This window comes from Cricetulus griseus (assembly GCF_003668045.3).
Source record: "Cricetulus griseus strain 17A/GY chromosome 1 unlocalized genomic scaffold, alternate assembly CriGri-PICRH-1.0 chr1_1, whole genome shotgun sequence".
In the NCBI taxonomy this organism is placed as follows: domain Eukaryota; kingdom Metazoa; phylum Chordata; class Mammalia; order Rodentia; family Cricetidae; genus Cricetulus; species Cricetulus griseus.
The window spans coordinates 195358625-195364322 of record NW_023276807.1 but is presented as its reverse complement, the minus strand read 5'-3'; positions in this window follow the sequence as shown (position 1 = coordinate 195364322).

Sequence of the window (5698 nt, the reverse complement as noted above, 5' to 3'; positions counted from 1 at the left end):
ATTGTGCTTGGATAACAGGTATGAACAACCACAGCTGCTGTCCTGTGGAGCTGGGGGCCTGGGATCAAACCCAGGGAATCTTGATACATAGGCAAGCACTCAACCAGCTGAGTTACATCCACAGATGACTCGGGTGAAAGCTGGGATTTGACAACAGAATATTCTTCAAAGTGGAGTTTCAAAACAACCTCTTCATAAATTGAAACCATAGCTCTAAAATGTAAGCAGCATCATTAAGAACCACATAACCACAAGTTTTCTATTGGCTTTGAGGTGGAATATTTTCCTTGTATGTAATGATACCATTACTTCTTCAGTTCCTTGACCTATGGCCAGGATCCCTGTTTGTGTTTTATAGTATTGTTGAAAGGAGATCAGGGAGATCCCCTGTGAGCTGGTGACCCAGAAACTTCATGTTCAGGGTTCATGACCTCGTATTGAAACTGTACCTAGAGGAGATGAATCAGAGATGGAGAGAGATTCGATTCTTTCTATGTAGAACTTGATCTCTGTGACCCTGATGTATGTCACCCCACCATCATAAACTCTGCTGCATATGAAGACTTAGAACTCATGTGAGAGCCTGGCATGAAGAACCTGGTTACAGTGTCCTCAACTCTCCTCATGCAGATGCATTGGTTATGACAAGATGATCATTGAATAGGTCTAGTCCATATTCTTCTTCCTAAGAACGTTTTGGTCTGTGGGCACGGACTGTAGGTAAATTACGAGTTCCAGGTCAGCCTGGTCTACAGGGTGAGTTCCAGGACAGCCTACAATGCCACTGAGAAACCGTTTCTAGAAACCCACCCATCCCCCTCAAATGAGTTCAAGGCTGGCAAGGTACAGTCAATATTTTTTAAGTGTCACAGAAAAAAAATAAAGATCATAGCATGCATTAAAACATATCCCATTTACAGCCTCTCTTTCTATCCCTGGCTGTCTTGGAACTCACTTAGACCAGGCTGGGGTCTTGAACTTAAGGGAAATCTACTGACTCTGCCTCCCAAGAACTGGGAATAAATACATGTGCCACTGAGCAAGGCAGTTAGTGTTACTTGTTAAAACAGGGTTCTCCAGCCTGGTCGACAAGACCTAGTTCCAGGACAGCCTCCAAAACCACAAGAAAACCGTGTCTCAAAAAACCAAAAAACCAAAAAAAAAAAAAAACCATATAAACAAAAAACCAGGGTTCGATTGATGCATGGTGGTCCATGCCTTTAATTCCGACATATGGAAGGAGAGGCTGGCAGATTTCTTTGAGTTCAAGGTCAGCTGGGTCAACAAAGCTAGTTCTAAAACAGCCAGGGATATTACATAAAGAAACCCTGTCTCCAAATCCAAAAAGAAAAAAAAAGTAAAGCCAACCAAAGATGTAAACTAACCAGAAAGAAAAATGAAATGAACAACAACAGAACATTGGCAGATGTTTGAGTAACAGTCTGCAATGTCAGCCACTGGAAGCTGAGGCTGGGGTGTCTACCTAGCCTGAGCTATTCAGTTCAGGAGAATCTGGGCAACAACATGGTAAAATCTCGTCTCATAGCTTAAAAAAAATCAAAAAACAAAACCACAAATTAAAAAGAAAAAAAATTGGTATTAGAGTGGGCCATGACAGGCCACTAATAATTCAGTTAACAACAAGGCCACAGAAGACTGGCAGGGGTGGCACACACCTTTAATCCCAGCACTCGGGAGGCAGAGGCAGGCAGATCTCTGAGAGTTCGAGACCAGCCTGGTCTACAAGAGCTAGTTCCAGGACAGACTCCAAAGCCACAGAGAAACCCTGTCTTTACTCCATCCACCCGCACCAAAAAAAAAGAAAAAAAGAACGAGCAATACAAAGAAAGGGCAACCAGTCACCAAGAACCCTGACCCTTGAGGAGGCACAAACTCCAGGGCCAACACCCCATTCAGGCCCCACAGGAGATGACGAAACACGGAGAAAGCCTGGCATTAATCCAGAGATGCCCAAGAATAGAAAGTCATGTCCATGGTCCACCTCCTGCTAGCCCCAAACAATTAGAAATGTACTCATGTGATTGCCACTTGTGTAAGCCAATCCTAAGTAGAATGCTCACACTGCATTTAAAATTCCTGCAGCTGTGTTTACAAGGAGCTCAGCGTAGCAGCCATTTTGTCCACGTGTGCTACCACACAAGTGTATGGTATAACTAAAATGCCCCTGTGCCTTTGGGTCTACTGTGGAGAGAGGCTGAGCTGGGTGAGACATGGTGGCCCGATAGAGGAGGGTGACTCACCACAGGCAGATCCTGGCGATTGTGTGTATGCTTCCAGAAGACCAGACAATGGCTCTCTGCTCCTTCAACTTGAGTAGCCTCTCTGGCTCTTTTGAAGCTTTTCAGTCTTTCCCCCTAACTCCTCCCCTTTGAAGCCTGCCCCACCCACAAGCTGCAATTTGATTGGATGGTTGAGCACCACCATCTTAACTATTTTTGGAATTTAGAGTGTATCTGGATCAGATCTTTAGGCAGCCAAAGGAGGAATTGAAACTAATTTCACAAACACTAAGATCTTTCTTCCCTTCTTTCGCTATTTTTATCTATCATTCTTCCTTCCTTCCTTCCTTCCTTCCTTCCTTTCTTTCTTTCTTTCTTTCTTTCTTTCTTTCTTTCTTTTTTTCTTCTTTCCTTCCTTCCTATCATTTTTCTTTCCTTCGTGATTCCCCCTCCCCAAAGGGCCTTTATGTATCCAATGTTGGCCTAGAACCCACGGTATAGCAGAAGCTGGGCCTCAACTAATGGCATTTCCTCTGCTTCATTTCCTCCTGTGTGCTGGATTACAGGACTGAGCCTCAAAATCCACTTTATTTAGAGATGTTTTTGAGGCAGAGTTGGATCCACAGGAAAGGTTACTTTGGCATCCAGAGTAGGGAATTTGGCATCCAGGCCTTTTTGAAAGCCACTGAGTGAGAACCGTGGCATCCAGAGCGGGAACTAGATCTATCCAATTCATGGTGTCCGGGATGCCATCCTTTTCATGTTGCTCGATATTCCCTCAGCACTGAGGAAGACCCTACCTCAGGAGGAGTAAATTTCCTGGGCAGACTGACAACTATCTTTATCCTAGCAACAGGAGGCAGAGGCAGAAACAGGTAGATCTCTGTTTTGTGCCAGTGGTTCTTTAGGGGAGAGAGACACTGAGAGAGACAGAGAGATTGGGAGAGAGAGAGAGAGAAAGAGAGAGAGAGAGAGAAATGAGAGAGGCAAGGAAGAGGAGAGGGAGGGAGAAAGAAAGAAAAAAAGAAAAAGAAAGAGAAAGAAAGACAGGCATTAGGCAGCACAATTGTGTTGTATGACTTTAAACCCAGCACTCGGGATGTGGAGGCAGCCAGGTCTCTGTGACTTCCAGAGAAGTCTGATGTACAGAGTTCCAGGTCAGCCATGTCTACACAAAGAAATGTTGTCTCAAAAAATTATTAATTAATTAATTACAATAAAATCAAAGGGCTATTGACTTCTAACTTAATTGTTGAATCCCATAGGTTAAACACACACACACACACACACACACACACACACACACAAAATAATTGAAAAAGAAAACAACAACACAACAACAAAAAATAATGAAAAAAGACAAAACCTCTAAGAGGCTGTGGTTTCTTTTATTTATTTCTTGATACTGGGCATGGAATCCAGTACTAGAAGTAGAAAAGGTAGAAACAAAAGAAAAGAAACAAAAGTAAATTGTTGGAAACATTAATGTGAGGTCAGTTCAGCTGAGAAATCAGCCTTAGGTCTCAGGCGATATCAGGGCTCATTCTGAGACTTTCATTGGTGGACCTTGGGTGTTGTTAAGTTCATCCATTCCAAAAGTTTATTTCCGGGGTCTGTTGTGATGTTTGGTCTGCCTATATCTGTCAGTGACAGGATGTCACTAACACAGAGGACTGTCTATTTAGTAGGCTAAAGGAAGCCCAACAGAAATCACAATTAGGCTCTGGGCCTGTGACAACCCAACCTCTCCAAATCACCAGCCTCTCCACATCACTGAATTTCTAAGCATTCAAACATACTCTGCAGATGAGCCTGTTCTAGGAATTCCCCTTCTGATCATTTACCATGGAGATGAAGTGAGGAATTAAAGCAATAAAGGAGGAGGCTCTAGGAGCCTTTTAATACAGTGTGAGAGGATACCAGGCAAGCTGGTATCAATTACTGCCTTGGTTGAAACACTATTCTGAAGCAACGAATCGACCATACTAACAGAGCAAGAGTCTTTTCTTCCTCAATAACTGAACCAGCAGAGCAGCAGCTGACAGGGAAGCATGGCTGTTTTATGACCACTGGCATCAGTTCCAGTTTGAATCCGGCCTCAGATAAGATTTTTGTCTTCTGGACCTATAGTGGGAAATTACCAATACGGAGTCAGGTAGAAATATAAGGGTATTTAGTTGGGAAAAGCCTTACTTACAGAGCAACCTAGCCAGCTGGCGTGGTAGAGCTCTGTAACCCAAGAAGGAAAGAGAAACTGAAACCGAAAACGCAGTCCCACTACGTCACTCTGACCACGCCCCCATAAGCCTGGTCAGGCACACCTGTAACCAGCCCCTAAGAAGGCGTGGCTACAGCTTTCCCTACAATTCCCCTTTTAGTCTAAAAGAGGATTAAAACTTAACAGTATAAAGTATCCAAAATTAACAATCATAAAGTAAAATATAAGAAGATACAACAATCTGCTTATGTCACATCCTAACTATCTATTTTAACTAAACCCTAAAGTCATCTGAAAGAGTTATCCAAGCCTGAACGCCTCCTTCCAATCCCAACCATAAACAATAGGAAGCTATCACTAACTAGTTATATACACTATCCTAAGTGACAACAATGGGGAAACGGGGCGTAGCATCCTCCAAGTTACTTCCTGCTGAAATGGGACAATGATAGTCATGTGAGGTCTTGTAGGAAGAAAATATTAGTATCCAGTCCATGTTAGATGGGATTCACTTGATTGAAGATCTCGGTTGAAATCCTCAACTTGATTGAAGTCAGTACCTGAACCTCTGGCCAGACTGTCCATTGAAATGGAGCAAGTTTGATCCAGTGCAGTCGAAGAGGTGTGGCCCATTTTCTTTCCAGGGTGTCCAGGGATTGCTGTCAGGCAGGTCTTCATTGGCTGTGTGGAACTCAAACATAAACAGTTAGCAGAGAAATGTTTGCTTGTGTATGTACACATGCTGGGGAATGCAACCATGAGAGCATGACAATTATGAAAGGGTGTACACCTTGAGAGAAAGATCCAAGAAAAGAAGACAAAGACAGTCCCTAAATTCTTCTTTTAGTCTGTATTACATCAATTGGCTTCTTGATACAACACAGAAACACTAAAGCTTAGTTAAATAATGTGCTTGGATTTTAGAGGAGGAAAGCCAAACCCACCTCTAAACCCAGCATTGGTTTAATTGAATAAGGACTAGGAAATAAAGACAAATAGTTCTCTGAGAGACAGTTGTAAAGTTTACCATATGGCACGTTCATTTTGTTTGATGGTTATAGCTACCTTTTCTTCTTAAGTATCTACCCATGCAGTGTCCTTTGCCTTCTGAAGATGAGTTTTCCTGTGAAGATAAAAGCAAAACACTTCCCTTTCCTTTGGGAGGTTTCTATTTAGTTTATAAGATATACCTTAGTAGAATACCTGTCATTTGTCCTCGTCGAGAGGTTTTTCCTTTTCA